This window comes from Podarcis filfolensis (genome assembly GCF_964270895.1).
Source record: "Podarcis filfolensis genome assembly, chromosome: 5".
In the NCBI taxonomy this organism is placed as follows: Eukaryota; Metazoa; Chordata; class Lepidosauria; order Squamata; family Lacertidae; genus Podarcis; species Podarcis filfolensis.
In genome coordinates, this window is record NC_139608.1 from 72,204,575 (window position 1) to 72,220,406 (window position 15,832).

General features: G+C 41.7%; 2 long non-coding RNA genes across 2 annotated transcripts in view; both read right to left on the bottom strand.

Annotated features, from left to right (window-relative positions):
- The window catches only part of LOC310762892, an 11,588-nt gene extending 7,327 nt beyond the window's left edge, over positions 1–4,261 (bottom strand). Inside the window, exon 1 of the long non-coding RNA XR_014548288.1 lies at positions 3,457–4,261. This is a non-coding gene — a long non-coding RNA (uncharacterized lncRNA). The remainder of the gene's footprint in view (positions 1–3,456) is intronic.
- A 1,137-nt stretch (positions 4,262–5,398) lies between these two features.
- Positions 5,399–15,832, bottom strand: part of LOC310762880 — a 40,152-nt gene continuing 29,718 nt past the window's right edge. The window contains exons 8-11 of the long non-coding RNA XR_014548275.1: positions 9,309–9,452; positions 8,354–8,435; positions 6,235–8,226; positions 5,399–5,990 (exon numbers count right to left, since the gene is read on the bottom strand). This is a non-coding gene — a long non-coding RNA (uncharacterized lncRNA). The remainder of the gene's footprint in view (positions 5,991–6,234; positions 8,227–8,353; positions 8,436–9,308; positions 9,453–15,832) is intronic.

The window sequence follows — 15,832 nt, forward strand, 5'->3', positions numbered from 1 at the left end:
AAAGAAAGAAAGAAAGAAAGAAAGAAAGAAAGGAAGGAAGGAAGGAAGGAAGGAAGGAAGGAAGGAAACCTTGACCTGCAGGTCACAAAAACTGAAAATTCTGGCAAAAATGAGAGCAAACCAAACCATGACCAGAGGATCAGGAAAATGGAAAGTTCCTGAAAACTGAAAAGTGAGGTCAGGAACCTCTCTCCCATTAACCCAGACTATTGACGATACTGACTGGGCTGAAGGATGTTGGAGTTCAGCAACATCTAGAGGGCTAAACATCCCCTATTGCTGCTGTACATCTTTAGAAATGAGTACAAGAAAATGTCTTTGTGCTGGCAAAGGGGATGAGCCTCTGATGCGTCTGATGGATACATAGCTCACATATTCAGAGACTGCATTTTGCCTGATGGGTTAAAATTCTGCAAGGTTGAGCTACCTATTCATTTGTCTGTAGACTTTTGCTTACAAAAAAACAGTGCCTTAAAATTTTTGGGATATTCACAATGAGATGTGGACTGAGGTACCAACTCCTCCTACATACTCATCAATCCCCAGAAAACTTCTGCTAACAGCCATTGCTACTCAATTGATGACCTTGAGGGAAATTGCTGCAATTTATCTTAAGGCTATTTCCTATGAAGCAAAAGTTGTTAAGGCTAAGATCTTGCTACAGATGTGGGAGAATAATATTCTGTCTTTTCAAAGCGCATCATCTGAAAATGCAAATACATTTCAAATGAACAGTTAATTAGATTCAGGGTGTCACTAACACAGAAATACAAGGTAGCCGACCTCTAGTCTATTATTACCAAATATGTTAAACTGAAAATAGTATTTCAATAAAATGTAAGATTCCTGAGGTCAGATGAAACAAGAAAAGAAGCATAAATCAAAAGCATGCATTTCAAATGAACTGTGAATCTCTTACACTCTTCAGTAACATGTTTTGGGTAGATTTCAGGCTGCGAAGTTGACTAGACTCCTTTACAACTAAAATGGTAAGAAACTCAGTGCAGAACTAACAATATGACAGGCAGTGGATAATCTGATCTAACAAAACTGTTCCATTTTGTCAAAACATTGCTCATTTGCAGTACAATCCTACACAAGTCTGCTAAGAAGTAACTGCAATGGCACTTGTTCCCAGACAGCTATATAGAAGATGGCAACCATCATTATGGATGCAATACCGTACACCAAACTAAGGCCCAGGGGGGCGGATGCGGCCCAACAGGCTCTTTAATCTGGTCCGCGAACCTTGCAAACCCTGCCGCCCGCTCGGTCAGTCCCCGTGCTAAACTGGAGCAGCGCGGAGGCATCACTGCGTGGGGACTGACTTCCGCGATGCTGGCGTGGCTTCGGATTGGCTGCAGGAAGCTCCTGCAGCCAATCCGAAGCCGCAGATGCCTCTGGGCGATGCCCCTTCCTTCCCACTGAGGCAGCCACATATGGCCAAGAGCCAAGCGGGAGGAAGCAGTGGTGGGGAGGCTGCCTTCGCCCAAGCCAGCGGCATGAGCTCTGTGCCCCACAGACCCCTGGCCAAGGCAGAGGACGATGATGACGCTACCAAAGATGAGGCGGTGGGGGGGTCCTTTCGGGAGGGTGGTGTTAGGATATAGTTCCGTTCCACCTTAAAAGGGAACAGTCTGTTGTGTGTCACATGCCTGTTTACTTCCAGCTCTCGCTTGGAACAGGGGGTGCTTTCGGGGGGTGCTTTCGGGAGAGGGTGGATCCAGCCCCCCATAAGATGTGAGGAACAGTGGATCAGCCCCCTCCTAAAACGTTTCCTGACCCTGCTATATGCCCTTCCCTGGGAGTCTTACTGAACTCTGTAGGACTGACTTCTGAGTAGACATGAATAGGATTGCACTGTAATTGTATTTCGTTTGTGTCCTGAGCTTTCTGCATGGAGCTGAAAATGAAGTATATGAGTATCTTAGTTTCCATCCTGAAAAAAAGCTAGGTTCAGGCCTGGTTAGATGCTAAGGTATTATTGCACCTTAAGCCCCAAAGATGCATTCCCTCAGAAGCAATATATATCTGTAAAATACAGAGATCGTTAAAGAAAAACATCACTGCCAACCTATTCGTTCACTACTAAAAGCAATATTTGGAGAACCCTGGTTTCTTTATAAACTACTGGAGTAGATTTAGAGAGTTTACAATATCCAGGAAAAAATGTGCATTGTGAATGATTTTTTAACATTCTAAAAACAAATTGTGGCATTTTATTCAGCAGAAGGACTGGCATAAAGTGAGACAGTAGGGAACAGGAATGGGCAATACAGACACAGGCAGGCATGAATAAAGCAATATCTATTTTAAATAAATAACTTTTTTGCTCACGGATGCTGTCACCAAACAAATTTTGTTCAAAAGGTGGGGAAGGGCCCCATGGCTACAAGAGATTTACAGGTAGAACTAGTAAATGCTTGAAGAACTATGTGGTTGTGGACCTACCCCCCCAGCCTATGCATGCTTCCATGGAAGTACTGAGTTCAATGGGACTTGCTCCCAACACTGAACGGCAGCCTGCTGGGTCTCTCGCTCCATAGTTAAAGGAGTTTGAGGCTTTTCTACTGGGCTCCTGACATTTGAGTTTGAGGCCACAGCACCTACAGCTGATGGGCAGCAACCTGCAGAACAGCAAAACTGGAGCCACGACCCTCACAAGCACCTTCCCTTGAGCCCCAGAATCACCATCCAATGGCACAGGAAGCATGCCAAGCAGGAAGTCACATTGAGAGTCGCCTGCAACCCGGGATGCTGGTCCTTTAAGGGTCATCATCCTTCAAAGGGGCTTGGGGTGGACTGGAAGCAGAAGCTCACAAGGCTTCAGTTCACATCCAGTCTTCATTGGCTCACGTTGTTTGATAGGAGCTGTCCTTAGTGGTGTGACTAGTGGTCACTTTGCCTGCATCGCTGGTGTGCCTCATGAGTGCTAGTCATGGCAAAATTATTACATAGCTTTAGACTCTTGCAGGTTTAGCCAAGTATAAGAGAAGCGTGAGCTGCCTCTCCTGCTATTTACTTCACCAACCCATTTCCACATTCAGAATTTAAAACTGCTGACATGTAGCTGCATTTATTCTTCTGAAACAGCATGCAAACAACTTTGATTTGAAAACATGTCATGTATCACTCTGCTAGTGTAAATTGCCAAGGCTGTACAATTTACCATTCAACCAGAGTATAAAATTTGTCATAAAAAAGAGAGAGGAAGACCAGCTGTAAAAACATAGCATATCTCATCTATAAGTGGGAGCGTATGGCCCCTGCCCTGGTTGGCAATTATGAAAAGGTTGACATCAACAAAGCAATGTGAAATTATTAGCTAGTAGGTCACTAGGAACTGCTAAAGAAATAACATACTTTTCAACACAAGGACAAGAAAATCATGCAGTATGTTAAGAAAGGTAAGTCTTGCAGATCAGACCCTAATTATTTTCAGAGGTAATGCTGTACCTAGGCTGTAACACAGCATGTCCACTGAATGAACTGCTTTACAGTTGACACCATAGATTCTGGCTATCATTAGAAAAGCACAGGTGGGCTCAACAAAACTTTATGATTACATTATTTTAGTCAATTATGCAAAAGCGATCTCTCCAACATTTTTTCTGTCTTTGCCTCTGGAACTGAGGCAGAGACAGAAAACCTTCCTGGGAATAGCAAAATGATGGACAAAGTGTTGGACATGTGTTAGACAAGTGTTAAGACATTATTGACCCCCTAAAAAAAATCTAGAACTGATGTGTGACACAGTGACTCATTTTGCATGTCACACTGAGCCAAACAAACCTTGGTTATAGTTTGCGTTTAGTCTGGATCAGGGCAGTCCAATTTTTCATACCAAGTGGGCTGCAAGAATACTTTGACACGGAACTTGTGGACCACACTGCTGCAATGTGGAATGTTTTCATTCAGAATTCTAGGTGCTCTATTCCATCTCCCCACTTCTCACTATCAATTTTTCAGTTACCACCCCCCACTCTGACTGCAGATCAGCAATTCCATGGCCACTAAGCATGCCCAATCCTCATTAGGTTGTATGGGGGAGAGGGTCCCCCCCTCAAAGGGCTTTTGTTGTTGTTTTCTTTCACTTTTGCAAACCGTAGGACTTTCCGAAGTGTACCAATCAATACTTCTCTCCTTTGTGTGGCTAGTGCCTAGTTTTCAGCAACCAACAAAGTAAAACAAGCAGCACTGAGAGGGAAATCAGGTCCAGGTGACATTTTGGGTTAGTGAGGGGTAGGTATGGGTGAATCTGTCAATTCCAGTTTATTTTTGCAATCTTAAGTTCAGCTTCTCCAATTTCATTTTTTTAATTCACGGGAAATTATATGCAATTTCCCCTAACATACATTTATTTATATGCAATTTCCCCTAACATACATTTTTATGCAATTTCCCCTAACATACATTTTTTAATATGCAATTTCCCCTAACATACATTTTTTTCTACCCGTTTTTGTCTAGTTTATGCATTTTTGCAAGCATTTTTTCTGTGACAGGATGCAACTGCCCAGACAATTCTCCTTGCATCATATTTCTCTTCTGTGCATATTCTTTACAGCCAAAGCCTATTTTAAAACAACACTCAGCAAGCAAAGTTCCGACCAGAGTATTAGCATTGAAAAGCCTTGCCGCAAAGCTACCCCAAACAGTATGTACATACTGCATGAATGGGGGAAATAAGAAACCATTCTTACTTGCAGTCCCGAGATGCTGCTGTCCTCTCCAGGTGCTTAGACACTGCCCATCCACTACCTGCTACTTGTCCCTCACTGATCCTTGTCCCACGCGGTTCTATCTTTCTGCTTCTGCTCTTGGCTTTTATGTGTCCCTGCCTGACTGGGCATGGGGGCAATCAATACCCGATCAGCCAGTGAGGCACTGCCCATTAGGAGGTGCTCTGACCAGTTTAATTTGACTTTTTGGAGGGCAGTCCCACCCTGCGACCTGGCTGGCCAGGGGAATTCCTAAATGGCCGGGCCAAACCTGTATGCTCAGGGAACGATTGCCAAACATGAGGGGCCACAACTGCCGCCCACCTGGGAAAGGGGTAAGCCATTCTGCACATATTATTTACAGCCAAAGCCTATTTAGAAACTGTACTCGCCCAGTATCCATTCCCTGTTCATATTTATTTCACCAGGCTGTCTGCTCATGGTGCTTTTCTGGAGCCCATTCTAACAAGACTGTCAGAGTCCAGGGACAGCTTCATTTAGCTTGACAATTATACTGACAGTCCGTATGTACAAATGTCTCACTCCTGATGTTCCAGACAGGACCAGCTTCTCTGCGTTTCTTTCCCTTAGGGAGGGGAAAAAACTTGAAATAACCTTTAAAATAGAAACAAGTGATGCTAAATCCCTACGCCACATCCCTCAGCCGCTGACCTTAAAGTTTGAGTTCATTACTCACATCAAGTTTAAATTGCCATGGGTAGATCCTTTATTTATTATTTCCAAAATTATAAAGGCAACTGGCAGGCTTGCCTTACAAGTCATTCATTTCATTAGGCATCAAAAACCCACATTACTAACAGGAGCAACCAGCTCCAAAAGGTTGCTTTTTCCTTTATGCTGATGTGCATTTAAACTATTTTAAGAGTGCAATTCAATTTCTTTTATCTGTTAAGTTATTTCATTTATCTGTTAAGTCCCACTGAATTCTGAATAGGTGGGCATAGGGATGCTCTGAAAAAGGTCAGAGTGCAAAGATTGTCTCCATTTAGCAAGACAATCTGCCATGAGCCAGCCATCTAGGATCCTAATCAAACCAAAGATGTCAATTCTTGAGGCTATAGTGGCAGTGATTTTACAGCAGGTGTGTGTGTAATAAAAACAGCCATGTCTTATTCTATAGGATGATTTTACACCACAAATTTACTTCACTGTATATGAGCAGCTACTGTGATGCCTTGGGAAGATAATAAATGACTGTCAATGCATTTTTTTCTATTCTGATTTAAAGGAGTGCGAATAGAGTTGTTTCTTATTACAGTGGTACCTTGGGTTACATACGCTTCAGGTTACATACGCTTCAGGTTACAGACTCCACTAATCCAGAAAAAGTGCTTCAGGTTAAGAACTTTGCTTCAGGATAAGAACAGAAATTGTGCTCCAGCAGCGCGGCGGCAGCAGGAGGCCCCATTAGCTAAAGTGGTGCTTCAGGATAAGGACAGTTTCAGGTTAAGAATGGACCTCCGGAACGAATTAAGTACTTAACCCGAGGTACCAATGTACTAGTTTTAGCATTGGTGCTTCTATATTATTATAGAATAACTCAAGGTATGGGTTGGGAGGGTGGTTGGATTGTTGGGATTTGCTTTGGTTCAGCTATGACATGGTTTATTTTGGTGGCTGCTTAGAAGCCTATGGTAGGGGAAAGGGGTAAAAGGGTCTCCGTTCGGGCTGTATTCTGCTTCAACGGGGCTGTACCCCCATTAATTCTCTTTAGGTTTAGAAATGGAATTTTAGTGGTGGGTTCATGTTATGCCTAAAGTTGAACTTAAATTCTTTTGTTGAGTAGCCAGCTATCACCAAACTCGATTGGTTTTTTACCCCTCTTTATAGGCCTTCCCACCCTTTTGCTACAGGGACGGGTGCACTCTGATTTAGTGCTGCCTAAAAATAGCTCGCTTGGTTTCGGGAGGTCAGGCTAAAGGTTCTCTTTGTCTGATAGTGTTTTGCTGGACCATGATGCAGGAGGTACAGCGGTTTATCTTTGCTACGTGTTGCTTAAAGTTTTTCATTATTCTTTCATTGCTCCATTGCGGCACTTATAAGGCTGGGTGGTGGTGTTTAATCTCATTTACTTTACTAACCTAGGTAAATGGTTTGGTTTAATGTATAGTTAGGTGATTTTGTAGGGGTTTAGTCGGCTTATTTGGGGGCTCAAAAAAGTTGTGGTTGTGCGACATCTCCTAGTTGTAAGCTGGGTGCTTTAAATAAGCTACTTTTTGTTAGTCCAAGCACACCTTTTGGTACGCTTACCATGTTACAACTTACCTCCTCTGTTTTACTACTTTTAGTTTATAAAGGTTGAATTTGGTTGTTGAGGAGGGTGACGAGTGGTGCGCATGCATCCCAGAGCATTGTTAAAAGAGATGCTCTTTATCTATTTTACTACTAAATTTGCCTTCATGCAGGGTTTCATAGTGCTTTTCGTGTTTTTTATAATTAAAAATGTAGCCAATCTCTTCCCTCACATTTGCTACACCTTGACCTGACGTATTAGCAGTGGGGCTATTGTGTCTACTATTGTGCCATTATGGGGTAGACTGTCGATGGCAGTATATAGGCTGATGTGGTGCTAGTGGGGGCTGGGTGGAACGGGGGGTATTGATTATAGGACGCTCTCCTCTAGGTCGATATGGGACACCCTTTGAGTTTCAAGTTTTTCACTTGTAGTTCTCTGGTGGAAAGCATTGTATTATGGCTCATCAGTGGAAACCCAGCCAGATGGGCGGGGTATAAATAAATAATATTAATTATTATTGTTGTTGTTATGAATGTAAGATTATGGAGGGTAGTGATTAGTGGATATTCATGAGTGTTTACAATAATGCATGAGATAGATATAACATTCTTAAATCAAATAAATAGGTTGATAATACATAATTAATAGTCGTATGGTATATAATATGATGTACAATACACAGTTGTGTATTATGTAAAATTTATAGATACCAGTTATTAGAGAATGAGTTCTGTTGAGACAAATTGGTGGGCCTTTTCCCATCTAGGATGTGGAACAATAGGCCAAGGGAGGCTTTCTGTTCGTTAAGTTTTGGCTGATTCTGGAAGCTGGAAACACAGAAGGCTGTTTTGCTCTATGCTAGACCCAATGCTGTATAATGTCAGCATTGGATGGAAGAGCACACATCATTAATAGACTCTAACAGATCTTGCCTCCACATCAGGTTTCCAGGGAAGCCTCAAGGCATAGCTGGAAGGTACCCACAAATATCATTCAGACTGACACTGCAAACCTGTAATAACAGTAGCAGTGTGGAAGTACAGACTGTCTCCTCTAAAGAAGGAAGAAATGGCAGATTCCAAGAAGGGCAAGCAATATGATTTGGGTACAAAGAGCAGTTCTGTGGCTCATGAGTGATGTGCCGGTGATGCCAAACACTCCAGTCTAGCCACTGCTTTTTCTCATCGAGTCAGAAAGCTGAGGAAAGTGCATCGAAACCATGATTCCATTAGAGCTGAGAGTCTGTTCCTGGAAAACTGAAATGTATGCAATTACCTTCCTCCCCTGCTGAAAAATTCTCCTAATGAGACCTGCATACACAGAGTGGAAGAAGAGCAGTCCCACAAGCAATGTTTGTAAAGACAAATAAACAGACCTTTTCTCCCTTTCCATTTCAACATATCTGTCTCTGATCAAGCTCTATTTTTCATCTGTATGCCACGCCGACTCCCATTCCCCTGTCAAGTGTCAAGTACAAGTAAAATGGTGTTAGTCCAGTGTCAGTGTGCTGGAATTATGGTTGCTGTACAGCTATCAGTATACTGAAATCTATACACACACTTCACAATGGAACATTTGGGATCTTTTCAGCTTAGCAAATGATAGCAAAGGGACTGATGAGCCAAGCTTTATATAAGATTATTAGCTAAGAAGGAAGAAGATTAAAGATAAGTAATTAATGTGCTTAATGCATTTGCAATATGAAAGTTGGAGCACTCTGAGGGGATGGGTGTGGAGTGGGTTAACTGACCTAATTGAGGAACAAGCATTCAAGAGAAGAAGAAAAAGTCAAGAGGGAAGGCCTGCCTCAAACTCAGACAGCAGGTGAAACACAACATACCAGGGGGTGGAAAATAGTGTTAACACCAGGCTAGCTCAGTCGGTAGAGCATGAGACTCTTAATCTCAGGCTTGTGGGTTCGAGCCCCATGTTGGGTGTGAGATTTTTAAAGGGTCATGGGTGGCGCTGTGGTCTAAACCACTGAGCCTCTTGGGCTTGCTGATCAGAAGGTTGGCGGTTCAAATCTCCGCGACAGTGTGAGCTCCTGTTGCTCTGACCCAGCTCCTGCCAACCTAGCAGTTCGAAAGCATACCAGTGTGAGTAGATCAATAGGTACAGCTGCAGCGGGAAGGTAAACTGTTTTACCATGCGCTCTGGTTTCCATCACGGTGTTCTGTTGCACCAGAAGTGGTTTAGTCATGCTGGCCACATGACCCGGAAAGCTGTCTGTGGACAAACGCCGGCTCCCTCGGCCTGAAAGCAAGATAAGCACTGCAACCCCATAGTCACCTTTGACTGGACTTAACTGCCCTGGGGTCCTTTACCTTTACCTTTACTGGTAGCAGAACACGTGGGAAGCTGAAGTAGGAAGCCCAGAAGGATTAGGATTGCATACGACATCGGAGCAGTTTCACAGGGGGAATGTTTGATGGACTGACTTGACAGCAAACCAGAATCAAAACCGAAAATTCCACCTGGAAGGGAGTTAGGACAAGCATGAAAACAGCAGGGCAAAGAAGTGGATATGGGGAGAGAGATGGGGAGGGAGAACAGGCACACAGAGAAACTTGGAACACCTTAGGGAGTCACAACCAAGGCCAGAGTCTGTTGCCTAGGCAAAGATCTGGAAATATTTGTAGCCAGGTCACATGGAACTAATGGCCTGCTTATGCATGTTGCAGTCATGCCAGGATTTGGAAGAACAAAACTGCCTCTTATCACTTTTACCACCTTATATGGATAATAATTCTTTTTCTCACAATCCTTGCTTGACAGGCCTGTTCTCCCTTAAGACATACCACCAAAATCTAAAATGACTCCTCCATAGTAATAAAAGGCCACCAAATAGAGATACTGAGTATTTCATACCTAAATATGTTGCTAGAGTATGCTAAAAGTCCAACTTCCAGTTTGCCTAGATGCAACCAATCACCTGGATCCCATAACTTCCAAGTGCGAAGTTCACAATTCCTTTGAAGGCACCACAGGCTCTGCTTTTGTCCTGGGACACACTGATTTGGCGCAGCCTGCTGATGGGGGGCTGCAGAATCAGCTCCTGCAGTGGCAGCAGGATTGAGGAGGCATGATTGCTCCTGCCCTTCCCCACCAATATGACACCCTTCTTCTCTACTACAGCTCATCAGCTCACGGGAGAGTGAGGCCCACTGTTGGCGCTTGTACACACTCCCAGGATGCTCTAAGGAGGCCTCAGGTTGCCATGGCGCAACCTGGGTGGGGGGCATGGTGCACTGTGCATGTCCTGATTTGGCCTCCAGAGATGTTGGAGGTCATGGGATTCATTTCAATCTGGCCACCAACTTGGTTTTGGTACTGAAATTACTCAACTGCCCTAGTGCTGGGATCACCAGTGTGGCACCCTTGAGGACTTCCTCTGGCATTCATGAAGCCCAAGGGCCCACCAAACACACCCTTCGTTCTCTTTGCCATGAGGTGGGTGAGAGTGGCTGCCCCCTGCAGGGCCGGATTTAGGTTTGATGAGGCCCTAAACTACTGAAGTCATGCTGGCCACATGACCCGGAGCTGTACGCCGGCTCCCTCGGCCAATAAAGCGAGATGAGCGCCGCAACCCCAGTGTCGTCCATGACTGGACCTAATGGTCAGGGGTCTCTTTACCTTTAAACTACTGAAGGTAATGGGACCCTTTATATGTCCAGCTGTCCTTTGTCAACAACAAATTGTCAGTGTTTTTTGTGTTGAATATATGCTATATGGTTATTTATGGACCTAATAAGTATCTAAAGCCATTTGCACATAACAAAATAGAAGCCTACACAACACAAAACACTGTTGCTGTATGTAGGTTTCATTTTATTTGTTTTTTATCTTATATTTTGGTAATGTACATCCAGTGTTTTTTTCCTTTAATTTTTTTTTTTGGGGGGGGCACCTAAGCTATAGCTTGTTTAGCTTTTATGTAAATCCGGCACTGGCCCCCTGTGAAGAGCAGATGGAGGTAAAAGAGGAAGTACAGAAAATTGACACTCTTTCCTACTTCTTATTTCAACTCTATATACTTTTCAAGTTTTAGCTCCCCACTCAAGCTGCTGATGTGAGATTTCCAAAGAATATAAAGGTGAAACAGGAAGTGGGGAAAGTATTGCTCTTTCACCTTTCTCTGCTCTTGAAGGATTAGACTGGCACATAAGAAAATAAACAGAAAGTGGAATTTCCAGGAAAATTTGTTTTATATAACTTATATACCAAAATGGCTTCTAAGCAGTTTACAACTATAACATCAATCCATAATTAAAACCCACAGTAGCATTAAAACATCCTTAATTAAAATGTACAATAAGACAGTATACAGGAAGAAGCCAAACAACCCACAATGCTGCAAGCATCCCCAAAGATGTCTTTTCCTAGAAGAGAGTTGATCAAACAAACCCTGGGCTGAGGCCAGCTTGTCTGGGACAACAGGAGATCAGTCTCAGAACTGGAATGGCTTGCCATTGCTGATACCGAAAAAAGAGAGTGAAGTGCCATCTGTGCGAGTGATGCAGTTACAAAACATCACAGCAACAATGTGCTTAATGTAACTGTTTTGCCTGTTCTGCTCCTGGAATTGTGAATTATGGTGATTGTGCATAGGCTGCTTGATTTGCAAAAAGAGAGAGAGGGAGAGGGAGAAAACAACCTGTGCAGGCCATAGCTTATAAATTACTACAATGAGATTTGCTCCAACAAAATTTTATCTTGTTATTTTTACAGGAGCTTTTCATTTTCTAAAACACGTTCTCCATTGAGGAAACTTTCACAGGAGCTTACTATTTTACAAAACTTGCTTCTCGGATAGATAATAAGGATTTCCAATATTTATCTGCCTTGCATTATTTGCTTCTTCGGCATTTGCAAATATATTTATACATAACAGCTACATCTGCAAATATATTTATACATAACTGCTCCCATCAATTACCGGTTTTCCTCACTGATAAACCCCTAGCCCTATTGCTGACCCAATCAGGTAGACTATATAAACATGTAGTCAAAGTGTTCAGATTAAATTAATTAAAGTTGATACAAACCTCTTTTGATTCTCCTTCGTACAAACAACACTAGCATTCAAATTATATTACATAGGATTAATACAAACCTTTTTCTGTTAGTGACTGACGTATCCTCCCCATTGGTGCCCAAATCACTCTGACTAAGTTTGATGCTATGACCCTTAATATTTAAAGTTCTTCCCTACTCTCGTATAGGTCTAGTGTAATCACAGTCACATGCTAGCAGTTAGGCTTATTGAGTTCAGGCTCCAAAATCCCAAGTCTTTCTTAAAGTCACCACAGTCTCACTGGGCAATTTGCAAGAAACACAAGAGGTCCATTGAAGTGTTCAATTCATGTGGCACTTGGGTTCAAAGTCTAGAGGTGAATGTTTCCTCAACAAGATCCAGTCAAGGTCCACTTTATTATAGGAATGTTCTTACGCCTCGGAAAATTCTCACAGATGTGATAATCAGACAAATAAGCTGCATATAAACTGTTATATTTTGTGTATGTTAATGACACATTTTTGGTGTGTTTAAAAACCAGTGGGATCAGTTAGATTTTTAATTTTTATTTATTTATTAAATTTGTATTCTGCCCTTCATCTGAAGATATCAGGGTGGTGCACAGCATAAAAATACAAGACAAAAACACAAAATACATAATAAAAACAAGAACAAAAATAAACCAAACCAATAACTCCCTCTCCCACAAATACATTTAAAAGCATATAGGATGCTAATCAGTCAAAGTAATGTTTTCGCCTGGCGCCTAAAGGTGTATAATGGTCACATATTGTTTGTGTAGGTTTTTGTCCTTTACATCGGGGTATTGTGGACCCCAACAACTCAATATTGTTATATTGAGACCCCTTTTCTAGCAAAGACATCATTTTCTAACCTGCTAATGGTGTCGTGCTTAATTACCTCTGCCAGGTATTTTATTTGTATGGATTTCTTGGGGTACATTTGAATTGGAGTCAAATGACAATGGATTGGTACAGCCATGTTGTTTTTAATCAACTGAGATTAAATCTTGCTCTTTCAAATTAATCAGACTGATAAGAGTTTTAAGTTAGGCCAAGTTGGGCCCAATATTTTATACAAAATTTAATCTCCTAGAGCTAGTTATAAAACTTTCCCACTGACATTTTTTTCTCTCTTCAAATTAATAAATGCACAGGAGACAGAACTGTCTGCCTACTTCAGTTGTCATTATGAATGGGGCTTGGCAGCAGCAAGGCATATTAAAATCTCAGATGTATTTTTCTTGGTGCTTTTAAAGGGACCAGCCCTTCTAGAATATATATATATATATATATATATATATATATATATATATATATATACACACACACACACACATATATATATATATATATATACACACACAAACCTTCCGAAGACAGAGCCTAGGGATAAAATCTTCCTTGTCATATGTTTTAGACTATGCAGTGAAGACAGTTTCATGTCACTGCATTATCAGATCTGAGAACTCTATTTGCATAATTAAACATCCATCCACTTCTTATATCTGCCATCCCTTTCTATGAAAGATGCTAATTCTACCTCCGCTTTGTGCACTGTATTCATTTCCTGCCAAAAGAAAATGTAACGCTAACTGGCCTCCTGGAATTGTATTTATTTCGCTAGCGATAGAAAATGCAGAGGTAAATGGATGCTCACTATGGGGTACAGCAGGGGTGGGGGACCTGCGACACTCTAGATGCTGCAGGAGTACAACTACTATCATCCCTGAACACTAGCTATGGTGGCAGTGACTAAGGGTGGGGAAGAAATACTGTGCAATGTGCATTTAAAGGTGATTCCAGTGCACAATTTTAAAACAAAGTGCAAACTGAAAAGCAGCCATCTTTTGAAACTGGCACTTCCCTGAATTTTTCAGTGCCATTCTGTATCCAAGTGAAGCGTACAAAATGTGCATTAAATTGCATATGTTCAAGAAAATAACATAGAAAAATGCGTAGGGAAAGCTGCATACAAAAATGTGCGTATTAGGGGAAATTGCACTAAAATGCTGAAGAATTTTTATGAGGACTCCCTCCCCCCCACTAATGTGAAAAACTGAATTTAAGCTTGAAAAAATGAGAAGTTGAGAGAGACTTTCCCGGTAACTGGTGTTAAGTAGTATACTGCTTCTGATACAGGCGGTAGGACACAGGCTGGATCTACAATGATCTTATAGAATGTTATATTTAATAACGTTCAAAACCTTTAAGGCAGTTTCCCATTGCTGGTGGTTTGCTGGTCTGCAGCACCCTCTGGTTTTATACATTTTAATAATGTATTTTAATGCTATAAAGGACGCGTGTAGATCTGCCCACAGTCATCGTGAGTAGTAGTCATTGGTAGCCTTATTCTCCATGAATTTATCTAACCCCCTTTTAAAGCCATCCAAGTTGGTGGCCTTCACAACATCCTGTATCAATGAACTCCACAATTAAACAATGTACCATGTCAATAAGTACTTCCTTTTATATGTTCTAAATCTTTCAACATTCCACTTCATTGTCCCCGAGTTCTAGTATTATGAAAGGGGGAGAAGAGCTTTGATTTACTTCCTCCACACCATCCATTTTTATACACCTCTACCATGTCCCCACTTGTGTGCCATTTTTCTAATCTAAATCCCGTGACGTTTCCTCTTAGGAGAGTCACTACATCTCTGATTATTTTGGTTGTAGTTTACCGCACCTTTTCTACCTCTGTGATGTCTTTTTTGAGGTATGGCAATTAGAACTGCACACATTATTTCAAGTGCATTGTCCGATAGATTTGTAAAATGGAATTAGGATCTTGGCAGTTTTATTTTCAATTCATTTCCTAATGATCCCTGGATTGGAGTTCCCCTTTTTCACAGCTGCTGCATGCTGGGTCAACATTTTCGTTGAACTATCCCACCATGGCCCAATATCTCTTCCCTGGCCAGTCACTGTATAAGGTAATTAGGATTTATTTATTGCCCCAATGTGCATCACTTTTACACTTGCTTATTTTGAATCCCATTTGCCATTTGAACACTCGTTCACCTAACTTGGAGAGATCTTTTTAGAGCTCCTCACAATCCCTTTTTGCATTTACCAAACTCAGCAATTTGGTGTCATTGGTAGACATGACTACCTAACTCATTCCCAAACTCCAACTCATCTATGAATCAGTTAAAAAGCACAGGTCCCAGTATCAATCTTTGGGAATCCCCGTTTCCTATATCCTTCCATTGGGAGAAGGCCATTCATTTCTCCTTTCTGTTTCTTGCTCTTTAAACAGTTACTGATCCATAGGAGGATTTGTGCCCTTATTCCATGACTACCAAGGTTCTTCAGGAATCTTAAGGACTGCATCAAAAGCTTTTTGAAAGTCCAAGTGCATAATGTAAGTTGGATCCCTTGCTGATCCTCTCTAAGAACTCTAAAGGGTTACTGAGCCAGAGAACTGGCCTTTGCAAACATGCTAGTTCCCCTTCAGAAACACTTGTTCTTCTATATGCTTGGTTGTTTTATTGTTTACAATGCTTTGCACCGGTTTCACTGGAGCAGACATTAAGCTACCTGACCTGTAGTTTTCCAGATCCTTTTTTTAAAAATTGGTGTTACTATGATCTCCTTGCCATGATACAGGAGGCACCAACAGCAATTTGTTTCTCTTGCTAAAAATGTATGTTTACACAGGCTTTTCCAAATCACTGGGTGCCAGCTTTTAATTAACCTGCCTGCTGCGGAGGCTTTTTTAAAATGATGTTTCATAGTATTGTTGCTTTTGTTTTGTTTTTACTGTAGAGCACATTGAGATTTGGAATGAAAAGTGGCCCCGAAATATTTAAATGAA